Source organism: Leptidea sinapis, chromosome 29 (assembly GCF_905404315.1).
Source record: "Leptidea sinapis chromosome 29, ilLepSina1.1, whole genome shotgun sequence".
In the NCBI taxonomy this organism is placed as follows: Eukaryota; Metazoa; Arthropoda; class Insecta; order Lepidoptera; family Pieridae; genus Leptidea; species Leptidea sinapis.
Genome location: NC_066293.1, coordinates 12,291,649 through 12,315,819, shown reverse-complemented (window position 1 = coordinate 12,315,819; position 24,171 = coordinate 12,291,649).

The window sequence follows — 24,171 nt, the reverse complement described above, 5'->3', positions numbered from 1 at the left end:
TTACGATGATGGTAAGATCTGAGTTAATAGTATCGATAAGGGTAAGATCTGAGTTAAGAGTTACGATGAGGATAAGATCTTAGTTAAAATAACGATGAGGGTAAGATCTGAGTTAAGACTAACGATGAGGATAAGATCTGAGTTAAGAGTTACGATGAGGGTAAGATCTGAGTTAAGAGTTATGATGAGGATAAGATCTAAGTTAAAAAAAGGATGAGGGTAAGATCTGAGATAAGAGTTACGATGAGTATGAGATCTGAGTTAAAATAACGATGAGGGTAAGATCTGAGTTAAGAGTTCCGATGAGGATAAGATCTGAGTTAAAATTACAATGAGCGTAAGATCTGAGTAAAGAGTTACGATGAGGGTAAGATCTGAGTTAAGAGTAACGATGAAGATAAGGTTTTAGTTAAAATAACGATCAGGGTAAGATCTGAGTTAAGAGTTACGATGAGGATGAGATCTTAGTTAAGAGTAACGATGAGGATAAGAACTGAATTAACAAAAACGATGAGGATAAGATGTGAGTTAAGAGTTACGATGAGGATAAGATCTGAGTTAAAAGTTACGATGAGGGTAAGATCTGAGTAAAGAGTAACGATGAGGATAAGATCTGAGTTAAGAGTTATGATTAGGATAATACCTCAGTTAAAATAACGATGAGGGTAAGATCTGAGTTAAGAGTAACGATGAGGTAAAGATTTGAGTTAAGAGTTACAATGAGGGTAAGATCTGAGTTAAAATATCGATGAGGGTAAGATCTGAGTTAAGAGTTACGATGAGGATAAGATCTGAGTTAAGAGTTAAGATGAGGGTAAGATCTGAGTTAAGAGTTATGATGAGGATAAAATCTGAGTTAAAATAACGATGAGGGTAAGATCTGAGTTAAGAGTTACGATGAGGATAAGATTTGAGTTAAAATAACGATGAGGGTAAGATCTGAGTTAAGAGTTACGATGAGGGTAAAATCTGAGTTAAGAGTTACAATGAGGATAAGATTTTAGTTAAAATAACGATGAGGATAAGATCTGAGTTAAAATAACGATGAGGGTAAGATCTGAGTTAAGAGTTACGATGAGGATAAGATTTTAGTTAAAATAATGATGAGGGTAAGATCTGAGTTAAAATTACGATGAGGGTAAGATCTGAGTTAAGAGTTACGATGTGGATAAGATCTGAGTTAAAATAACGATGAGGGTTAGATCTGAGTTAAGAGTAACGATGAGGATAAGATCTCAGTTAAAATTACGATGAGGGTAAGATCTGAGTTAAAATTACGATGAGGGTTAGATCTGAGTTAAGAGTTACGATGTAGATAAGATTTGAGTTAAAATAACGATGAGGGTAAGATCTCAGTTAAGAGTTACGATGAGGATAAGATCTGAGTTAAGAGTTACAATGAGGATAAGATTTTAGTTAAAATAACGATGAGGATAAGATCTGAGTTAAAATAACGGTAAGAGTATGATCTGAAATAAGAGTAACAATGAGGATAAGATCTGAGTTAAGAGTTACGATGTGGATAAGATCTGAGTTAAGAGTTACGATGTGGATAAGATCTGAGTTAAAATAACGATGAGGGTAAGATATGAGTAAAGAGTAACGATGACGATAAGATCTGAGTTAAAATTACGATGAGAGTAAGATCTGAGTTAAAATTACGATGAGGGTAAGATCTGAGATAAAAGTTACGATGACGATAAGATCTGAGTTAAGAGTTACGATGAGGATAAGATCTGAGTTAAAAGTTACGATGAGGGTAAGATCTGAGTTAAGAGTTACGATGAGGATAAGATTTTAGTTAAAATAACGATGAAGGTAAGATCTGAGTTAAGAGTTACGATGTGGATAAGATCTGAGTTAAAATAACGATTAGGGTTAGATCTGAGTTAAGAGTAACGATGAGGATAAGATCTCAGTTAAAATTACGATGAGGGTAAGATCTGAGTTAAAATTACGATGAGGGTAAGATCTGAGTTAAGAGTTACGATGAGGGTAAAATCTGAGTTAAGAGTTACGATGAGGATAAGATTTTAGTTAAAATAACGATGATGATAAGATCTGAGTAAAAATAACGGTAAGAGTATGATCTGAAATAAGAGTAACGATGAGGATAAGATCTGAGTTAAAAGTTACAATGAGGGTAAGATCTGAATTAAGAGTTATGATGAGGATAAGATCTGAGTTAAGAGTTACGATGAGGATAAGATCTGAGTTAAGAGTTACGATGAGGGTAAGATCTGAGTTAAAATAACGATGAGGGTAAGGTCTGAGTAAAGAGTAACGATGAGGATAAGATTTGAGTTAAACTAACGATGAGGGTAAGATCTGAGTTAAGAGTTACGATGAGGATGAGATCTCAGTTAAAATTACGATGAGGGTAAGATCTAAGTTAAAATTACGATGAGGGTAAGATCTGAGTTAAGAGTTACGATGTGGATAAGATCTGAGTTAAAATAACGATGAGGGTAAGATATGAGTAAAGAGTTACGATGAAGGTAAGATCTGAGTTAAGAGTTCCGATGCGGGTAAGAGCTGAGTTATAAGTTACTATGAGGATAAGATCTGAGTTAAAATAACGGTGAGAGTAAGATCTGAGTTAAGAGTAACGATGAGGATAAGATCTGAGTTAAAAGTTACGATGAGTATAAGATCTGAATTAAGAGTTATGATGAGGATAAGATCTGAGTTAAGAGTTATAATGAGGATAAGATCTGAGTTAAGAGTTACGATGAGGATAAGATCTGAGTAAAAATAACGATGAGGCTAAGATCTGAGTTAAAAGTTACAATGAGGATAAGATCTGAGTTAAGAGTTACGATGTGGATAAGATCTGAGTTAAAATAACGATGAGGGTAAGATATGAGTAAAGAGTAACGATGACGATAAGATCTGAGTTAAAATTACGATGAGGGTAAGATCTGAGTTAAAATTACGATGAGGGTAAGATCTGAGATAAAAGTTACGATGACGATAAGATCTTGGTTAAGAGTTACGATGAGGATAAGATCTGAGTTAAAAGTTACGATGAGGGTAAAATCTGAGTTAAGAGTTACGATGAGGATAAGATTTTAGTTAAAATAACGATGAGGGTAAGATCTGAGTTAAGAGTTACGATGTGGATAAGATCTGAGTTAAAATAACGATGAGGGTTAGATCTGAGTTAAGAGTAACGATGAGGATAAGATCTTAGTTAAAATTACGATGAGGGTAAGATCTGAGTTGAAATTACGATGAGGGTAAGATCTGAGTTAAGAGTTACGATGTAGATAAGATTTGAGATAAAATTACGATGAAGGTAAGATCTGAGTTAAGAGTTACGATGTGGATAAGATCTGAGTTAAAATGACTATGAGGGTAAGATCTGAGTTAAGAGTTACGATGTAGATAAGATTTGAGTTAAAATAACGATGAGGGTAAGATCTGAGTTAAGAGTTACGATGAGGGTAAAATCTGAGTTAAGAGTTACGATGAGGATAAGATTTTAGTTAAAATAACGATGAGGATAAGATCTGAGTAGAAATAACGGTAAGAGTATGATCTGAAATAAGAGTAACGATGAGGATAAGATCTGAGTTAAAAGTTACAATGAGGGTAAGATCTGAATTAAGAGTTATGATGAGGATAAGATCTGAGTTAAGAGTTACGATGAGGGTAAGATTTGAGTTAAAATAACGATGAGGGTAAGGTCTGAGTAAAGAGTAACGATGAGAATAAGATTTGAGTTAAACTAACGATGAGGGTAAGATCTGAATTAAGAGTAACGATGAGTATGAGATCAGAGTTAAAATTACGATGATGGTAAGATCTGAGTTAATAGTATCGATAAGGGTAAGATCTGAGTTAAGAGTTACGATGAGGATAAGATCTTAGTTAAAATGACGATGAGGGTAAGATCTGAGTTAAGACTAACGATGAGGATAAGATCTGAGTTAAGAGTTACGATGAGGATAAGATCTGAGTTAAGAGTTATGATGAGGATAAGATCTAAGTTAAAAAAACGATGAGGGTAAGATCTGAGATAAGAGTTACGATGAGTATGAGATCTGAGTTAAAATAACGATGAGGGTAAGATCTGAGTTAAGAGTTCTGATGAGGATAAGATCTGAGTTAAAATTACACTGAGCGTAAGATCTGAGTTAAGAGTTACGATGAGGGTAAGATCTGAGTTAAGAGTTACGATGAGGATAAGGTTTTACTTAAAATAACGATGAGGGTAAGATCTGAGTTAAGAGTTACGATGAGGATAAGATCTTAGTTAAGAGTAACGATGAGGATACGAACTGAATTAACAAAAACGATGAGGATAAGATGTGAGTTAAGAGTTACGATGAGGATAAGATCTGAGTTAAAAGTTACGATGAGGATAAGATCTGAGTTAAGAGTTATGATGAGGATAATACCTCAGTTAAAATAACGATGAGGTTAAGATCTGAGTTAAGAGTAACGATGAGGAAAAGATTTGAGTTAAGAGTTACGATGAGGGTAAGATCTGAGTTAAAATATCGATGAGGGTAAGATCTGAGTTAAGAGTTACGATGAGAATAAGATCTGAGTTAAGAGTTAAGATGAGGGTAAGATCTGAGTTAAGAGTTATGATGAGGATAAAATCTGAGTTAAAATAACGATGAGGGTAAGATCTGAGTTAAGAGTTTCGATGAGGATAAGATCTGAGTTAAAATTTCAATGAGGGAAAGATCTGAGTTAAGAGTTACGATGAGGATAAGATCTCAGTTAAAATTACGATGACAGTAAGATCTAAGTTAAAATTACGATGAGGGTAAGATCTGAGTTAAGAGTTAGGATGTGGATAAGATCTGAGTTAAAATAACGATGAGAATAAGATCTAAGTTAAGAGTTACGATGAAGGTAAGATTTAAATTAAGAGTTACGATGAGGGTAAGAGCTGAGTTAAGAGTTACTATGAGTATAAGATCTGAGTTAAAATAACGATGAGGGTAAGATCTGAGTTAAGAGTAACGATGAGGATAAGATCTGAGTTAAAATTTCAATGAGGGAAAGATCTGAGTTAAGAGTTACGATGAGGATAAGATCTCAGTAAAAATAACGATGAGGGTAAGATCAAAGTTAAGAGTTACGATGAAGGTAAGATCTGGGTTAAGAGTTACGATGAGGATGAGATCTCAGTTAAAATTACGATGAGGGTAAGATCTGTGTTAAAATTACGATGAGGGTAAGATCTGAGTTAAGAGTTACGATGTGGATAAGATCTGAGTTAAAATAACGGTGAGAGTAAGATCTGAGTTAAGAGTAACGATGAGGATAAGATCTGAGTTAAAAGTTACGATGAGTATAAGATCTGAATTAAGAGTTATGATGAGGATAAGATCTGAGTTAAGAGTTATAATGAGGATAAGATCTGAGTTAAGAGTTACGATGAGGATAAGATCTGAGTAAAAATAACGATGAGGCTAAGATCTGAGTTAAAAGTTACAATGAGGATAAGATCTGAGTTAAGAGTTACGATGTCGATAAGATCTCAGTTAAGAGTAACGATGTGGATAAGATCTGAGTTAAAATAACGATGAGGGTAAGATATGAGTAAAGAGTAACGATGACGATAAGATCTGAGTAAAAATAACGATGAGGCTAAGATCTGAGTTAAAAGTTACAATGAGGATAAGATCTGAGTTAAGAGTTACGATGAGGATAAGATCTCAGTTAAAATAACGATGAGGGTAAGATCAAAGTTAAGAGTTACGATGAAGGTAAGATCTGAGTTAAGAGTTACGATGAGGATGAGATCTCAGTTAAAATTACGATGAGGGTAAGATCTGTGTTAAAATTACGATGAGGGTAAGATCTGAGTTAAGAGTTACGATTTGGATAAGATCTGAGTTAAAATAACGATGAGGGTAAGATATGAGTAAAGAGTTACGATGAAGGTAAGATATGAGTTAAGAGTTACGATGAGGGTAAGAGCTGAGTTATAAGTTACTATGAGGATAAGATCTGAGTTAAAATAACGGTGAGAGTTAGATCTGAGTTAAGAGTAACGATGAGGATAAGATCTGAGTTAAAAGTTACGATGAGTATAAGATCTGAATTAAGAGTTATGATGAGGATAAGATCTGAGTTAAGAGTTATAATGAGGATAAGATCTGAGTTAAAAGTTACAATTAGGATAAGATCTGAGTTAAGAGTTACGATGTGGATAAGATCTGAGTTAAAATAACGATGAGGGTAAAATCTGAGTTAAGAGTTACGATGAGTATGAGATCTGAGTTAAAATAACGATGAGGCTAAGATCTGAGTTAAAAGTTACAATGAGGATAAGATCTGAGTTAAGAGTTACGATGTGGATAAGATCTGAGTTAAAATAACGATGAGGGTAAGATATGATTAAAGAGTAACGATGACGATAAGATCTGAGTTAAAATTACGATGAGGGTAAGATCTGAGTTAAAATTACGATGAGGGTAAGATCTGAGATAAAAGTTACGATGACGATAAGATCTGAGTTAAGAGTTACGATGAGGATAAGATCTGAGTTAAAAGTTACGATGAGGGTAAAATCTGAGTTAAGAGTTACGATGAGGATAAGATTTTAGTTAAAATAATGATGAGGGTAAGATCTGAGTTAAAATTACGATGAGGGTAAGATCTGAGTTAAGAGTTACGATGTGGATAAGATCTGAGTTAAAATAACGATGAGGGTTAGATCTGAGTTAAGAGTAACGATGAGGATAAGATCTCAGTTAAAATTACGATGAGGGTAAGATCTGAGTTAAAATTACGATGAGGGTTAGATCTGAGTTAAGAGTTACGATGAGGATAAGATCTGAGTTAAAATAACGATGAGGGTAAGATCTGAGTTAAGAGTTACGATGAGGGTAAAATCTGAGTTAAGAGTTACAATGAGGATAAGATTTTAGTTAAAATAACGATGAGGATAAGATCTGAGTTAAAATAACGGTAAGAGTATGATCTGAAATAAGAGTAACAATGAGGATAAGATCTGAGTTAAAAGTTACAATGAGGGTAAGATCTGAATTAAGAGTTATGATGAGGATAAGATCTGAGTTAAGAGTTACGATGAGGATAAGATCTGAGTTAAGAGTTACGATGAGGGTAAGATCTGAGTTAATATAACGATGAGGGTAAGATTTGAGTAAAGAGTAACGATGAGGATAAGATTTGAGTTAAAATAACGATGAGGGTAAGATCTGAGTTAAGAGTACGAAGAGTATGAGATCAGAGTTAAAATTACGATGATGGTAAGATCTGAGTTAATAGTATCGATAAGGGTAAGATCTGAGTTAAGAGTTACGATGAGGATAAGATCTTAGTTAAAATAACGATGAGGGTAAGATCTGAGTTAAGACTAACGATGAGGATAAGATCTGAGTTAAGAGTTACGATGAGGGTAAGATCTGAGTTAAGAGTTATGATGAGGATAAGATCTAAGTTAAAAAAAGGATGAGGGTAAGATCTGAGATAAGAGTTACGATGAGTATGAGATCTGAGTTAAAATAACGATGAGGGTAAGATCTGAGTCAGGAGTTCCGATGAGGATAAGATCTGAGTTAAAATTACAATGAGCGTAAGATCTGAGTAAAGAGTTACGATGAGGGTAAGATCTGAGTTAAGAGTAACGATGAAGATAAGGTTTTAGTTAAAATAATGATGAGGGTAAGATCTGAGTTAAGAGTTACGATGAGGATGAGATCTTAGTTAAGAGTAACGATGAGGATAAGAACTGAATTAACAAAAACGATGAGGATAAGATGTGAGTTAAGAGTTACGATGAGGATAAGATCTGAGTTAAAAGTTACGATGAGGGTAAGATCTGAGTAAAGAGTAACGATGAGGATAAGATCTGAGTTAAGAGTTATGATTAGGATAATACCTCAGTTAAAATAACGATGAGGGTAAGATCTGAGTTAAGAGTAACGATGAGGTAAAGATTTGAGTTAAGAGTTACAATGAGGGTAAGATCTGAGTTAAAATATCGATGAGGGTAAGATCTGAGTTAAGAGTTACGATGAGGATAAGATCTGAGTTAAGAGTTAAGATGAGGGTAAGATCTGAGTTAAGAGTTATGATGAGGATAAAATCTGAGTTAAAATAACGATGAGGGTAAGATCTGAGTTAAGAGTTTCGATGAGGATAAGATCTGAGTTTAAATTTCAATGAGGGAAAGATCTGAGTTAAGAGTTACAATGAGGATAAGATCTCAGTTAAAATTACGATGAGGGTAAGATCTAAGTTAAAATTACGATGAGGGTAAGATCTGAGTTAAGAGTTAGGATGTGGAAAAGATCTGAGTTAAAATAACGATGAGAATAAGATCTAAGTTAAGAGTTACGATGAAGGTAAGATCTAAATTAAGAGTTACGATGAGAGTAAGAGCTGAGTTAAGAGTTACTATGAGTATAAGATCTGAGTTAAAATAACGGTGAGGGTAAGATCTGAGTTAAGAGTTACGATGAGGATAAGATCTCAGTTAAAATAACGATGAGGGTAAGATCTAAGTTAAGAGTTACGATGAAGGTAAGATCTGAGTTAAGAGTTACGATGAGGATAAGATCTGAGTAAAAATAACGATGAGGCTAAGATCTGAGTTAAAAGTTACAATAAGGATAAGATCTGAGTTAAGAGTTACGATGTGGATAAGATCTCAGTTAAGAGTTACGATGTGGATAAGATCTGATTTAAAATAACGATGAGGGTAAGATATTAGTAAAGAGTAACGATGACGATAAGATCTGAGTTAAAATTACGATGAGAGTAAGATCTGAGTGAAAATTACGATGAGGGTAAGATCTGAGATAAAAGTTACGATGACGATAAGATCTGAGTTAAGAGTTACGATGAGGATAAGATCTGAGTTAAAAGTTACGATGAGGGTAAAATCTGAGTTAAGAGTTACGATGAGGATACGATTTTAGTTAAAATAACGATGAAGGTAAGATCTGAGTTAAGAGTTACGATGTGGATAAGATCTGAGTTAAAATAACGATTATGGTTAGATCTGAGTTAAGAGTAACGATGAGGATAAGATCTCAGTTAAAATTACGATGAGGGTAAGATCTGAGTTAAAATTACGATGAGGGTAAGATCTGAGTTAAGAGTTACGATGAGGGTAAAATCTGAGTTAAGAGTTACGATGAGGATAAGATTTTAGTTAAAATAACGATGATGATAAGATCTGAGTAAAAATAACGGTAAGAGTATGATCTGAAATAAGAGTAACGATGAGGATAAGATCTGAGTTAAAAGTTACAATGAGGGTAAGATCTGAATTAAAAGTTATGATGAGGATAAGATCTGAGTTAAGAGTTACGATGAGGATAAGATCTGAGTTAAGAGTTACGATGAGGGTAAGATCTGAGTTAAAATAACGATGAGGGTAAGGTCTGAGTAAAGAGTAACGATGAGGATAAGATTTGAGTTAAACTAACGATGAGGGTAAGATCTGAGTTAAGAGTTACGATGTGGAAAAGATCTGAGTTAAAATAACGATGAGGGTAAGATATGAGTAAAGAGTTACGATGAAGGTAAGATCTGAGTTAAGAGTTACGATGCGGGTAAGAGCTGAGTTATAAGTTACGATGAGTATGAGATCTGAGTTAAAATAACGATGAGGCTAAGATCTGAGTTAAAAGTTACAATGAGGATAAGATCTGAGTTAAGAGTTACGATGTGGATAAGATCTGAGTTAAAATAACGATGAGGGTAAGATATGAGTAAAGAGTAACGATGACGATAAGATCTGAGTTAAAATTACGATGAGGGTAAGATCTGAGTTAAAATTACGATGAGGGTAAGATCTGAGATAAAAGTTACGATGACGATAAGATCTTGGTTAAGAGTTACGATGAGGATAAGATCTGAGTTAAAAGTTACGATGAGGGTAAAATCTGAGTTAAGAGTTACGATGAGGATAAGATTTTAGTTAAAATAACGATGAGGGTAAGATCTGAGTTAAGAGTTACGATGTGGATAAGATCTGAGTTAAAATAACGATGAGGGTTAGATCTGAGTTAAGAGTAACGATGAGGATAAGATCTTAGTTAAAATTACGATGAGGGTAAGATCTGAGTTGAAATTACGATGAGGGTAAGATCTGAGTTAAGAGTTACGATGTAGATAAGATTTGAGATAAAATTACGATGAAGGTAAGATCTGAGTTAAGAGTTACGATGTGGATAAGATCTGAGTTAAAATGACTATGAGGGTAAGATCTTAGTTAAGAGTTACGATGTAGATAAGATTTGAGTTAAAATAACGATGAGGGTAAGATCTGAGTTAAGAGTTACGATGAGGGTAAAATCTGAGTTAAGAGTTACGATGAGGATAAGATTTTAGTTAAAATAACGATGAGGATAAGATCTGAGTAAAAATAACGGTAAGAGTATGATCTGAAATAAGAGTAACGATGAGGATAAGATCTGAGTTAAAAGTTACAATGAGGGTAAGATCTGAATTAAGAGTTATGATGAGGATAAGATCTGAGTTAAGAGTTACGATGAGGGTAAGATTTGAGTTAAAATAACGATGAGGGTAAGGTCTGAGTAAAGAGTAACGATGAGAATAAGATTTGAGTTAAACTAACGATGAGGGTAAGATCTGAATTAAGAGTAACGATGAGTATGAGATCAGAGTTAAAATTACGATGATGGTAAGATCTGAGTTAATAGTATCGATAAGGGTAAGATCTGAGTTAAGAGTTACGATGAGGATAAGATCTTAGTTAAAATGACGATGAGGGTAAGATCTGAGTTAAGACTAACGATGAGGATAAGATCTGAGTTAAGAGTTACGATGAGGGTAAGATCTGAGTTAAGAGTTATGATGAGGATAAGATCTAAGTTAAAAAAACGATGAGGGTAAGATCTGAGATAAGAGTTACGATGAGTATGAGATCTGAGTTAAAATAACGATGAGGGTAAGATCTGAGTTAAGAGTTCCGATGAGGATAAGATCTGAGTTAAAATTACACTGAGCGTAAGATCTGAGTTAAGAGTTACGATGAGGGTAAGATCTGAGTTAAGAGTTACGATGAGGATAAGGTTTTACTTAAAATAACGATGAGGGTAAGATCTGAGTTAAGAGTTACGATGAGGATAAGATCTTAGTTAAGAGTAACGATGAGGATACGAACTGAATTAACAAAAACGATGAGGATAAGATGTGAGTTAAGAGTTACGATGAGGATAAGATCTGAGTTAAAATTACGATGAGGGTAAGATCTGAGTTAAGAGTTATGATGAGGATAATACCTCAGTTAAAATAACGATGAGGTTAAGATCTGAGTTAAGAGTAACGATGAGGAAAAGATTTGAGTTAAGAGTTACGATGAGGGTAAGATCTGAGTTAAAATATCGATGAGGGTAAGATCTGAGTTAAGACTAACGATGAGGATAAGATCTGAGTTAAGAGTTACGATGAGGGTAAGATCTGAGTTAAGAGTTATGATGAGGATAAGATCTAAGTTAAAAAAAGGATGAGGGTAAGATCTGAGATAAGAGTTACGATGAGTATGAGATCTGAGTTAAAATAACGATGAGGGTAAGATCTGAGTTAAGAGTTCCGATGAGGATAAGATCTGAGTTAAAATTACAATGAGCGTAAGATCTGAGTAAAGAGTTACGATGAGGGTAAGATCTGAGTTAAGAGTAACGATGAAGATAAGGTTTTAGTTAAAATAACGATGAGGGTAAGATCTGAGTTAAGAGTTACGATGAGGATGAGATCTTAGTTAAGAGTAACGATGAGGATAAGAACTGAATTAACAAAAACGATGAGGATAAGATGTGAGTTAAGAGTTACGATGAGGATAAGATCTGTGTTAAAAGTTACGATGAGGGTAAGATCTGAGTAAAGAGTAACGATGAGGATAAGATCTGAGTTAAGAGTTATGATTAGGATAATACCTCAGTTAAAATAACGATGAGGGTAAGATCTGAGTTAAGAGTAACGATGAGGTAAAGATTTGAGTTAAGAGTTACAATGAGGATAAGATCTGAGTTAAAATATCGATGAGGGTAAGATCTGAGTTAAGAGTTACGATGAGGATAAGATCTGAGTTAAGAGTTAAGATGAGGGTAAGATCTGAGTTAAGAGTTATGATGAGGATAAAATCTGAGTTAAAATAACGATGAGGGTAAGATCTGAGTTAAGAGTTTCGATGAGGATAAGATCTGAGTTTAAATTTCAATGAGGGAAAGATCTGAGTTAGAGTTACAATGAGGATAAGATCTCAGTTAAAATTACGATGAGGGTAAGATCTAAGTTAAAATTACGATGAGGGTAAGATCTGAGTTAAGAGTTAGGATGTGGATAAGATCTGAGTTAAAATAACGATGAGAATAAGATCTAAGTTAAGAGTTACGATGAAGGTTAGATCTAAATTAAGAGTTACGATGAGGGTAAGAGCTGAGTTAAGAGTTACTATGAGTATAAGATCTGAGTTAAAATAACGGTGAGGGTAAGATCTGAGTTAAGAGTTACGATGAGGATAAGATCTCAGTTAAAATAACGATGAGGGTAAGATCTAAGTTAAGAGTTACGATGAAGGTAAGATCTGAGTTAAGAGTTACGATGAGGATAAGATCTGAGTAAAAATAACGATGAGGCTAAGATCTGAGTTAAAAGTTACAATAAGGATAAGATCTGAGTTAAGAGTTACGATGTGGATAAGATCTCAGTTAAGAGTTACGATGTGGATAAGATCTGATTTAAAATAACGATGAGGGTAAGATATTAGTAAAGAGTAACGATGACGATAAGATCTGAGTTAAAATTACGATGAGAGTAAGATCTGAGTTAAAATTACGATGAGGGTAAGATCTGAGATAAAAGTTACGATGACGATAAGATCTGAGTTAAGAGTTACGATGAGGATAAGATCTGAGTTAAAAGTTACGATGAGGGTAAAATCTGAGTTAAGAGTTACGATGAGGATAAGATTTTAGTTAAAATAACGATGAAGGTAAGATCTGAGTTAAGAGTTACGATGTGGATAAGATCTGAGTTAAAATAACGATTAGGGTTAGATCTGAGTTAAGAGTAACGATGAGGATAAGATCTCAGTTAAAATTACGATGAGGGTAAGATCTGAGTTAAAATTACGATGAGGGTAAGATCTGAGTTAAGAGTTACGATGAGGGTAAAATCTGAGTTAAGAGTTACGATGAGGATAAGATTTTAGTTAAAATAACGATGATGATAAGATCTGAGTAAAAATAACGGTAAGAGTATGATCTGAAATAAGAGTAACGATGAGGATAAGATCTGAGTTAAAAGTTACAATGAGGGTAAGATCTGAATTAAGAGTTATGATGAGGATAAGATCTGAGTTAAGAGTTACGATGAGGATAAGATCTGAGTTAAGAGTTACGATGAGGGTAAGATCTGAGTTAAAATAACGATGAGGGTAAGGTCTGAGTAAAGAGTAACGATGAGGATAAGATTTGAGTTAAACTAACGATGAGGGTAAGATCTGAGTTAAGAGTTACGATGTGGATAAGATCTGAGTTAAAATAACGATGAGGGTAAGATATGAGTAAAGAGTTACGATGAAGGTAAGATCTGAGTTAAGAGTTACGATGCGGGTAAGAGCTGAGTTATAAGTTACTATGAGGATAAGATCTGAGTTAAAATAACGGTGAGAGTAAGATCTGAATGTAGAGTAACGATGAGGATAAGATCTGAGTTAAAAGTTACGATGAGTATAAGATCTGAATTAAGAGTTATGATGAGGATAAGATCTGAGTTAAGAGTTATAATGAGGATAAGATCTGAGTTAAGAGTTACGATGAGGATAAGATCTGAGTAAAAATAACGATGAGGCTAAGATCTGAGTTAAAAGTTACAATGAGGATAAGATCTGAGTTAAGAGTTACGATGTGGATAAGATCTGAGTTAAAATAACGATGAGGGTAAGATCTGAGTAAAGAGTTACGATGAGTATGAGATCTGAGTTAAAATAACGATGAGGCTAAGATCTGAGTTAAAAGTTACAATGAGGATAAGATCTGAGTTAAGAGTTACGATGTGGATAAGATCTGAGTTAAAATAACGATGAGGGTAAGATATGAGTAAAGAGTAACGATGACGATAAGATCTGAGTTAAAATTACGATGAGGGTAAGATCTGAGTTAAAATTACGATGAGGGTAAGATCTGAGATAAAAGTTACGATGACGATAAGATCTTGGTTAAGAGTTACGATGAGGATAAGATCTGAGTTAAAAGTTACGATGAGGGTAAAATCTGAGTTAAGAGTTACGATGAGGATAAGATTTTAGTTAAAATAACGATGAGGGTAAGATCTGAGTTAAGAGTTACGATGTGGATAAGATCTGAGTTAAAATAACGATGAGGGTTAGATCTGAGTTAAGAGTAACGATGAGGATAAGATCTTAGTTAAAATTACGATGAGGGTAAGATCTGAGTTGAAATTACGATGAGGGTAAGATCTGAGTTAAGAGTTACGATGTAGATAAGATTTGAGATAAAATTACGATGAAGGTAAGATCTGAGTTAAGAGTTACGATGTGGATAAGATCTGAGTTAAAATGACTATGAGGGTAAGATCTGAGTTAAGAGTTACGATGTAGATAAGATTTGAGTTAAAATAACGATGAGGGTAAGATCTGAGTTAAGAGTTACGATGAGGGTAAAATCTGAGTTAAGAGTTACGATGAGGATAAGATTTTAGTTAAAATTACGATGAGGATAAGATCTGAGTAAAAATATCGGTAAGAGTATGATCTGAAATAAGAGTAACGATGAGGATAAGATCTGAGTTAAAAGTTACAATGAGGGTAAGATCTGAATTAAGAGTTATGATGAGGATAAGATCTGAGTTAAGAGTTACGATGAGGGTAAGATTTGAGTTAAAATAACGATGAGGGTAAGGTCTGAGTAAAGAGTAACGATGAGAATAAGATTTGAGTTAAACTAACGATGAGGGTAAGATCTGAATTAAGAGTAACGATGAGTATGAGATCAGAGTTAAAATTACGATGATGGTAAGATCTGAGTTAATAGTATCGATAAGGGTAAGATCTGAGTTAAGAGTTACGATGAGGATAAGATCTTAGTTAAAATGACGATGAGGGTAAGATCTGAGTTAAGACTAACGATGAGGATAAGATCTGAGTTAAGAGTTACGATGAGGGTAAGATCTGAGTTAAGAGTTATGATGAGGATAAGATCTAAGTTAAAAAAACGATGAGGGTAAGATCTGAGATAAGAGTTACGATGAGTATGAGATCTGAGTTAAAATAACGATGAGGGTAAGATCTGAGTTAAGAGTTCCGATGAGGATAAGATCTGAGTTAAAATTACACGGAGCGTAAGATCTGAGTTAAGAGTTACGATGAGGGTAAGATCTGAGTTAAGAGTTACGATGAGGATAAGGTTTTACTTAAAATAACGATGAGGGTAAGATCTGAGTTAAGAGTTACGATGAGGATAAGATCTTAGTTAAGAGTAACGATGAGGATACGAACTGAATTAACAAAAACGATGAGGATAAGATGTGAGTTAAGAGTTACGATGAGGATAAGATCTGAGTTAAAAGTTACGATGAGGATAAGATCTGAGTTAAGAGTTATGATGAGGATAATACCTCAGTTAAAATAACGATGAGGTTAAGATCTGAGTTAAGAGTAACGATGAGGAAAAGATTTGAGTTAAGAGTTACGATGAGGGTAAGATCTGAGTTAAAATATCGATGAGGGTAAGATCTAAGTTAAGAGTAACGATGAGAATAAGATCTGAGTTAAGAGTTAAGATGAGGGTAAGATCTGAGTTAAGAGTTATGATGAGGATAAAATCTGAGTTAAAATAACGATGAGGGTAAGATCTGAGTTAAGAGTTTCGATGAGGATAAGATCTGAGTTAAAATTTCAATGAGGGAAAGATCTGAGTTAAGAGTTACGATGAGGATAAGATCTCAGTTAAAATTACGATGACAGTAAGATCTAAGTTAAAATTACGATGAGGGTAAGATCTGAGTTAAGAGTTAGGATGTGGATAAGATCTGAGTTAAAATAACGATGAGAATAAGATCTAAGTTAAGAGTTACGATGAAGGTAAGATTTAAATTAAGAGTTACGATGAGGGTAAGAGCTGAGTTAAGAGTTACTATGAGTATAAGATCTGAGTTAAAATAACGGTGAGGGTAAGATCTGAGTTAAGAGTAACGATGAGGATAAGATCTGAGTTAAAATTTCAATGAGGGAAAGATCTGAGTTAAGAGTTACGATGAGGATAAGATCTCAGTAAAAATAACGATGAGGGTAAGATCAAAGTTAAGAGTTACGATGAAGGTAAGATCTGGGTTAAGAGTTACGATGAGGATGAGATCTCAGTTAAAATTACGATGAGGGTAAGATCTGTGTTATAATTACGATGAGGGTAAGATCTGAGTTAAGAGTTACGATGTGGATAAGATCTGAGTTAAAATAACGGTGAGAGTAAGATCTGAGTTAAGAGTAACGATGAGGATAAGATCTGAGTTAAAAGTTGCGATGAGTATAAGATCTGAATTAAGAGTTATGATGAGGATAAGATCTGAGTTAAGAGTTATAATGAGGATAAGATCTGAGTTAAGAGTTACGATGAGGATAAGATCTGAGTAAAAATAACGATGAGGCTAAGATCTGAGTTAAAAGTTACAATGAGGATAAGATCTGAGTTAAGAGTTACGATGTGGATAAGATCTCAGTTAAGAGTAACGATGAGGATAAGATCTGAGTTAAGAGTTATGATGAGGATAATACCTCAGTTAAAATAACGATGAGGTTAAGGTCTGAGTTAAGAGTAACGATGAGGAAAAGATTTGAGTTAAGAGTTACGATGAGGGTAAGATCTGAGTTAAAATATCGATGAGGGTAAGATCTGAGTTAAGACTAACGATGAGGATAAGATCTGAGTTAAGAGTTACGATGAGGGTAAGATCTGAGTTAAGAGTTATGATGAGGATAAGATCTAAGTTAAAAAAAGGATGAGGGTAAGATCTGAGATAAGAGTTACGATGAGTATGAGATCTGAGTTAAAATAACGATGAGGGTAAGATCTGAGTTAAGAGTTCCGATGAGGATAAGATCTGAGTTAAAATTACAATGAGCGTAAGATCTGAGTAAAGAGTTACGATGAGGGTAAGATCTGAGTTAAGAGTAACGATGAAGATAAGGTTTTAGTTAAAATAACGATGAGGGTAAGATCTGAGTTAAGAGTTACGATGAGGATGAGATCTTAGTTAAGAGTAACGATGAGGATAAGAACTGAATTAACAAAAACGATGAGGATAAGATGTGAGTTAAGAGTTACGATGAGGATAAGATCTGTGTTAAAAGTTACGATGAGGGTAAGATCTGAGTAAAGAGTAACGATGAGGATAAGATCTGAGTTAAGAGTTATGATTAGGATAATACCTCAGTTAAAATAACGATGAGGGTAAGATCTGAGTTAAGAGTAACGATGAGGTAAAGATTTGAGTTAAGAGTTACAATGAGGGTAAGATCTGAGTTAAAATATCGATGAGGGTAAGATCTGAGTTAAGAGTTACGATGAGGATAAGATCTGAGTTAAGAGTTAAGATGAGGGTAAGATCTGAGTTAAGAGTTATGATGAGGATAAAATCTGAGTTAAAATAACGATGAGGGTAAGATCTGAGTTAAGAGTTTCGATGAGGATAAGATCTGAGTTTAAATTTCAATGAGGGAAAGATCTGAGTTAGAGTTACAATGAGGATAAGATCTCAGTTAAAATTACGATGAGGGTAAGATCTGAGTTAAAATTACGATGAGGGTAAGATCTGAGTTAAGAGTTAGGATGTGGATAAGATCTGAGTTAAAATAACGATGAGAATAAGATCTAAGTTAAGAGTTACGATGAAGGTTAGATCTAAATTAAGAGTTACGATGAGGGTAAGAGCTGAGTTAAGAGTTACTATGAGTATAAGATCTGAGTTAAAATAACGGTGAGGGTAAGATCTGAGTTAAGAGTTACGATGAGGATAAGATCTCAGTTAAAATAACGATGAGGGTAAGATCTAAGTTAAGAGTTACGATGAAGGTAAGATCTGAGTTAAGAGTTACGATGAGGATAAGATCTGAGTAAAAATAACGATGAGGCTAAGATCTGAGTTAAAAGTTACAATAAGGATAAGATCTGAGTTAAGAGTTACGATGTGGATAAGATCTCAGTTAAGAGTTACGATGTGGATAAGATCTGATTTAAAATAACGATGAGGGTAAGATATTAGTAAAGAGTAACGATGACGATAAGATCTGAGTTAAAATTACGATGAGAGTAAGATCTGAGTTAAAATTACGATGAGGGTAAGATCTGAGATAAAAGTTACGATGACGATAAGATCTGAGTTAAGAGTTACGATGAGGATAAGATCTGAGTTAAAAGTTACGATGAGGGTAAAATCTGAGTTAAGAGTTACGATGAGGATAAGATTTTAGTTAAAATAACGATGAAGGTAAGATCTGAGTTAAGAGTTACGATGTGGATAAGATCTGAGTTAAAATAACGATTAGGGTTAGATCTGAGTTAAGAGTAACGATGAGGATAAGATCTCAGTTAAAATTACGATGAGGGTAAGATCTGAGTTAAAATTACGATGAGGGTAAGATCTGAGTTAAGAGTTACGATGAGGGTAAAATCTGAGTTAAGAGTTACGATGAGGATAAGATTTTAGTTAAAATAACGATGATGATAAGATCTGAGTAAAAATAACGGTAAGAGTATGATCTGAAATAAGAGTAACGATGAGGATAAGATCTGAGTTAAAAGTTACAATGAGGGTAAGATCTGAATTAAGAGTTATGATGAGGATAAGATCTGAGTTAAGAGTTACGATGAGGATAAGATCTGAGTTAAGAGTTACGATGAGGGTAAGATCTGAGTTAAAATAACGATGAGGGTAAGGTCTGAGTAAAGAGTAACGATGAGGATAAGATTTGAGTTAAACTAACGATGAGGGTAAGATCTGAGTTAAGAGTTACGATGAGGATAAGATCTGAGTTAAAATAACGATGAGGGTAAGATATGAGTAAAGAGTTACGATGAAGGTAAGATCTGAGTTAAGAGTTACGATGCGGGTAAGAGCTGAGTTATAAGTTACTATGAGGATAAGATCTGAGTTAAAATAACGGTGAGAGTAAGATCTGAATGTAGAGTAACGATGAGGATAAGATCTGAGTTAAAAGTTACGATGAGTATAAGATCTGAATTAAGAGTTATGATGAGGATAAGATCTGAGTTAAGAGTTATAATGAGGATAAGATCTGAGTTAAGAGTTACGATGAGGATAAGATCTGAGTAAAAATAACGATGAGGCTAAGATCTGAGTTAAAAGTTACAATGAGGATAAGATCTGAGTTAAGAGTTACGATGAGGATAAGATCTGAGTTAAAATAACGATGAGGGTAAGATCTGAGTAAAGAGTTACGATGAGTATGAGATCTGAGTTAAAATAACGATGAGGCTAAGATCTGAGTTAAAAGTTACAATGAGGATAAGATCTGAGTTAAGAGTTACGATGTGGATAAGATCTGAGTTAAAATAACGATGAGGGTAAGATATGAGTAAAGAGTAACGATGACGATAAGATCTGAGTTAAAATTACGATGAGGGTAAGATCTGAGTTAAAATTACGATGAGGGTAAGATCTGAGATAAAAGTTACGATGACGATAAGATCTTGGTTAAGAGTTACGATGAGGATAAGATCTGAGTTAAAAGTTACGATGAGGGTAAAATCTGAGTTAAGAGTTACGATGAGGATAAGATTTTAGTTAAAATAACGATGAGGGTAAGATCTGAGTTAAGAGTTACGATGTGGATAAGATCTGAGTTAAAATAACGATGAGGGTTAGATCTGAGTTAAGAGTAACGATGAGGATAAGATCTTAGTTAAAATTACGATGAGGGTAAGATCTGAGTTGAAATTACGATGAGGGTAAGATCTGAGTTAAGAGTTACGATGTAGATAAGATTTGAGATAAAATTACGATGAAGGTAAGATCTGAGTTAAGAGTTACGATGTGGATAAGATCTGAGTTAAAATGACTATGAGGGTAAGATCTGAGTTAAGAGTTACGATGTAGATAAGATTTGAGTTAAAATAACGATGAGGGTAAGATCTGAGTTAAGAGTTACGATGAGGGTAAAATCTGAGTTAAGAGTTACGATGAGGATAAGATTTTAGTTAAAATTACGATGAGGATAAGATCTGAGTAAAAATAACGGTAAGAGTATGATCTGAAATAAGAGTAACGATGAGGATAAGATCTGAGTTAAAAGTTACAATGAGGGTAAGATCTGAATTAAGAGTTATGATGAGGATAAGATCTGAGTTAAGAGTTACGATGAGGGTAAGATTTGAGTTAAAATAACGATGAGGGTAAGGTCTGAGTAAAGAGTAACGATGAGAATAAGATTTGAGTTAAACTAACGATGAGGGTAAGATCTGAATTAAGAGTAACGATGAGTATGAGATCAGAGTTAAAATTACGATGATGGTAAGATCTGAGTTAATAGTATCGATAAGGGTAAGATCTGAGTTAAGAGTTACGATGAGGATAAGATCTTAGTTAAAATGACGATGAGGGTAAGATCTGAGTTAAGACTAACGATGAGGATAAGATCTGAGTTAAGAGTTACGATGAGGGTAAGATCTGAGTTAAGAGTTATGATGAGGATAAGATCTAAGTTAAAAAAACGATGAGGGTAAGATCTGAGATAATAGTTACGATGAGTATGAGATCTGAGTTAAAATAACGATGAGGGTAAGATCTGAGTTAAGAGTTCCGATGAGGATAAGATCTGAGTTAAAATTACACGGAGCGTAAGATCTGAGTTAAGAGTTACGATGAGGGTAAGATCTGAGTTAAGAGTTACGATGAGGATAAGGTTTTACTTAAAATAACGATGAGGGTAAGATCTGAGTTAAGAGTTACGATGAGGATAAGATCTTAGTTAAGAGTAACGATGAGGATACGAACTGAATTAACAAAAACGATGAGGATAAGATGTGAGTTAAGAGTTACGATGAGGATAAGATCTGAGTTAAAAGTTACGATGAGGATAAGATCTGAGTTAAGAGTTATGATGAGGATAATACCTCAGTTAAAATAACGATGAGGTTAAGATCTGAGTTAAGAGTAACGATGAGGATAAGATTTGAGTTAAGAGTTACGATGAGGGTAAGATCTGAGTTAAAATATCGATGAGGGTAAGATCTGAGTTAAGAGTAACGATGAGAATAAGATCTGAGTTAAGAGTTAAGATGAGGGTAAGATCTGAGTTAAGAGTTATGATGAGGATAAAATCTGAGTTAAAATAACGATGAGGGTAAGATCTGAGTTAAGAGTTTCGATGAGGATAAGATCTGAGTTAAAATTTCAATGAGGGAAAGATCTGAGTTAAGAGTTACGATGAGGATAAGATCTCAGTTAAAATTACGATGACAGTAAGATCTAAGTTAAAATTACGATGAGGGTAAGATCTGAGTTAAGAGTTAGGATGTGGATAAGATCTGAGTTAAAATAACGATGAGAATAAGATCTAAGTTAAGAGTTACGATGAAGGTAAGATTTAAATTAAGAGTTACGATGAGGGTAAGAGCTGAGTTAAGAGTTACTATGAGTATAAGATCTGAGTTAAAATAACGGTGAGTGTAAGATCTGAGTTAAGAGTAACGATGAGGATAAGATCTGAGTTAAAATTTCAATGAGGGAAAGATCTGAGTTAAGAGTTACGATGAGGATAAGATCTCAGTAAAAATAACGATGAGGGTAAGATCAAAGTTAAGAGTTACGATGAAGGTAAGATCTGGGTTAAGAGTTACGATGAGGATGAGATCTCAGTTAAAATTACGATGAGGGTAAGATCTGTGTTATAATTACGATGAGGGTAAGATCTGAGTTAAGAGTTACGATGTGGATAAGATCTGAGTTAAAATAACGGTGAGAGTAAGATCTGAGTTAAGAGTAACGATGAGGATAAGATCTGAGTTAAAAGTTGCGATGAGTATAAGATCTGAATTAAGAGTTATGATGAGGATAAGATCTGAGTTAAGAGTTATAATGAGGATAAGATCTGAGTTAAGAGTTACGATGAGGATAAGATCTGAGTAAAAATAACGATGAGGCTAAGATCTGAGTTAAAAGTTACAATGAGGATAAGATCTGAGTTAAGAGTTACGATGTGGATAAGATCTCAGTTAAGAGTAACGATGTGGATAAGATCTGAGTTAAAATAACGATGAGGGTAAGATATGAGTAAAGAGTAACGATGACGATAAGATCTGAGTTAAAATTACGATGAGAGTAAGATCTGAGTTAAAATTACGATGAGGGTAAGATCTGAGATAAAAGTTACGATGACGATAAGATCTGAGTTAAGAGTTACGATGAGGATAAGATCTGAGTTAGAAGTTACGATGAGGGTAAAATCTGAGTTAAGAGTTACGATGAGGATAAGATTTTAGTTAAAATAACGATGAGGGTAAGATCTGAGTTAAGAGTTACGATGTGGATAAGATCTGAGTTAAAATAACGATGAGGGTTAGATCTGAGTTAAGAGTAACGATGAGGATAAGATCTCAGTTAAAATTACGATGAGGGTAAGATCTGAGTTAAAATTACGATGAGGGTAAGATCTGAGTTAAGAGTTACGATGAGGGTAAAATCTGAGTTAAGAGTTACGATGAGGATAAGATTTTAGTTAAAATAACGATGAGGATAAGATCTGAATAAAAATAACGGTAAGAGTATGATCTGAAATAAGAGTAACGATGAGGATAAGATCTGAGTTAAAAGTTACAATGAGGGCAAGATCTGAATTAAGAGTTATGATGAGGATAAGATCTGAGTTAAGAGTTACGATGAGGATAAGATCTGAGTTAAGAGTTACGATGAGGGTAAGATCTGAGTTAAAATAACGATGAGGGTAAGGTCTGAGGAAAGAGTAACGATGAGGATAAGATTTGAGTTAAACTAACGATGAGGGTAAGATCTGAGTTAAGAGTAACGATGAGTATGAGATCAGAATTAAAATAACGATGATGGTAAGATCTGAGTTAATAGTATCGATAAGGGTAAGATCTGAGTTAAGAGTTACGATGAGGATAAGATCTTAGTTAAAATAACGATGAGGGTAAGATCTGAGTTAAGACTAACGATGAGGATAAGATCTGAGTTAAGAGTTACGATGAGGGTAAGATCTGAGTTAAGAGTTATGATGAGGATAAGATCTAAGTTAAAAAAACGATGAGGGTAAGATCTGAGTTAAGAGTTCCGATGAGGATAAGATCTGAGTTAAAATTACAATGAGCGTAAGATCTGAGTTAAGAGTTACGATGAGGGTAAGATCTGAGTTAAGAGTTACGATGAGGATAAGGTTTTAGTTAAAATAACGATGAGGGTAAGATCTGAGTTAAGAGTTACGATGAGGATAAGATCTTAGTTAAGAGTAACGATGAGGATAAGAACTGAATTAACAAAAACGATGAGGATAAGATGTGAGTTAAGAGTTACGATGAGGATAAGATCTGAGTTAAAAGTTACGATGAGGGTAAGATCTGAGTAAAGAGTTACGATGAGGATAAGATCTGAGTTAAGAGTTATGATGAGGATAATACCTCAGTTAAAATAACGATGAGGTTAAGATCTGAGTTAAGAGTAACGATGAGGAAAAGATTTGAGTTAAGAGTTACGATGAGGGTAAGATCTGAGTTAAAATAACGATGAGGGTAAGATCTGAGTTAAGAGTAACGATGAGGATAAGATCTGAGTTAAGAGTTAAGATGAGGGTAAGATCTAAGTTAAGAGTTATGATGAGGATAAAATCTGAGTTAAAATAACGATGAGGGTAAGATCTGAGTTAAGAGTTTCGATGAGGATAAGATTTGAGTTAAAATTTCAATGAGGGAAAGATCTGAGTTAAGAGTTACGATAAGGATAAGATCTCAGTTAAAATTACGATGAGGGTAAGATCTAAGTTAAAATTACGATGAGGGTAAGATCTGAGTTAAGAGTTAGGATGTGGATAAGATTTGAGTTAAAATAACGATGAGAACAAGATCTAAGTTAAGAGTTACGATGAAGGTAAGATCTAAATTAAGAGTTACGATGAGGGTAAGAGCTGAGTTAAGAGTTATGATGAGGATAAGATCT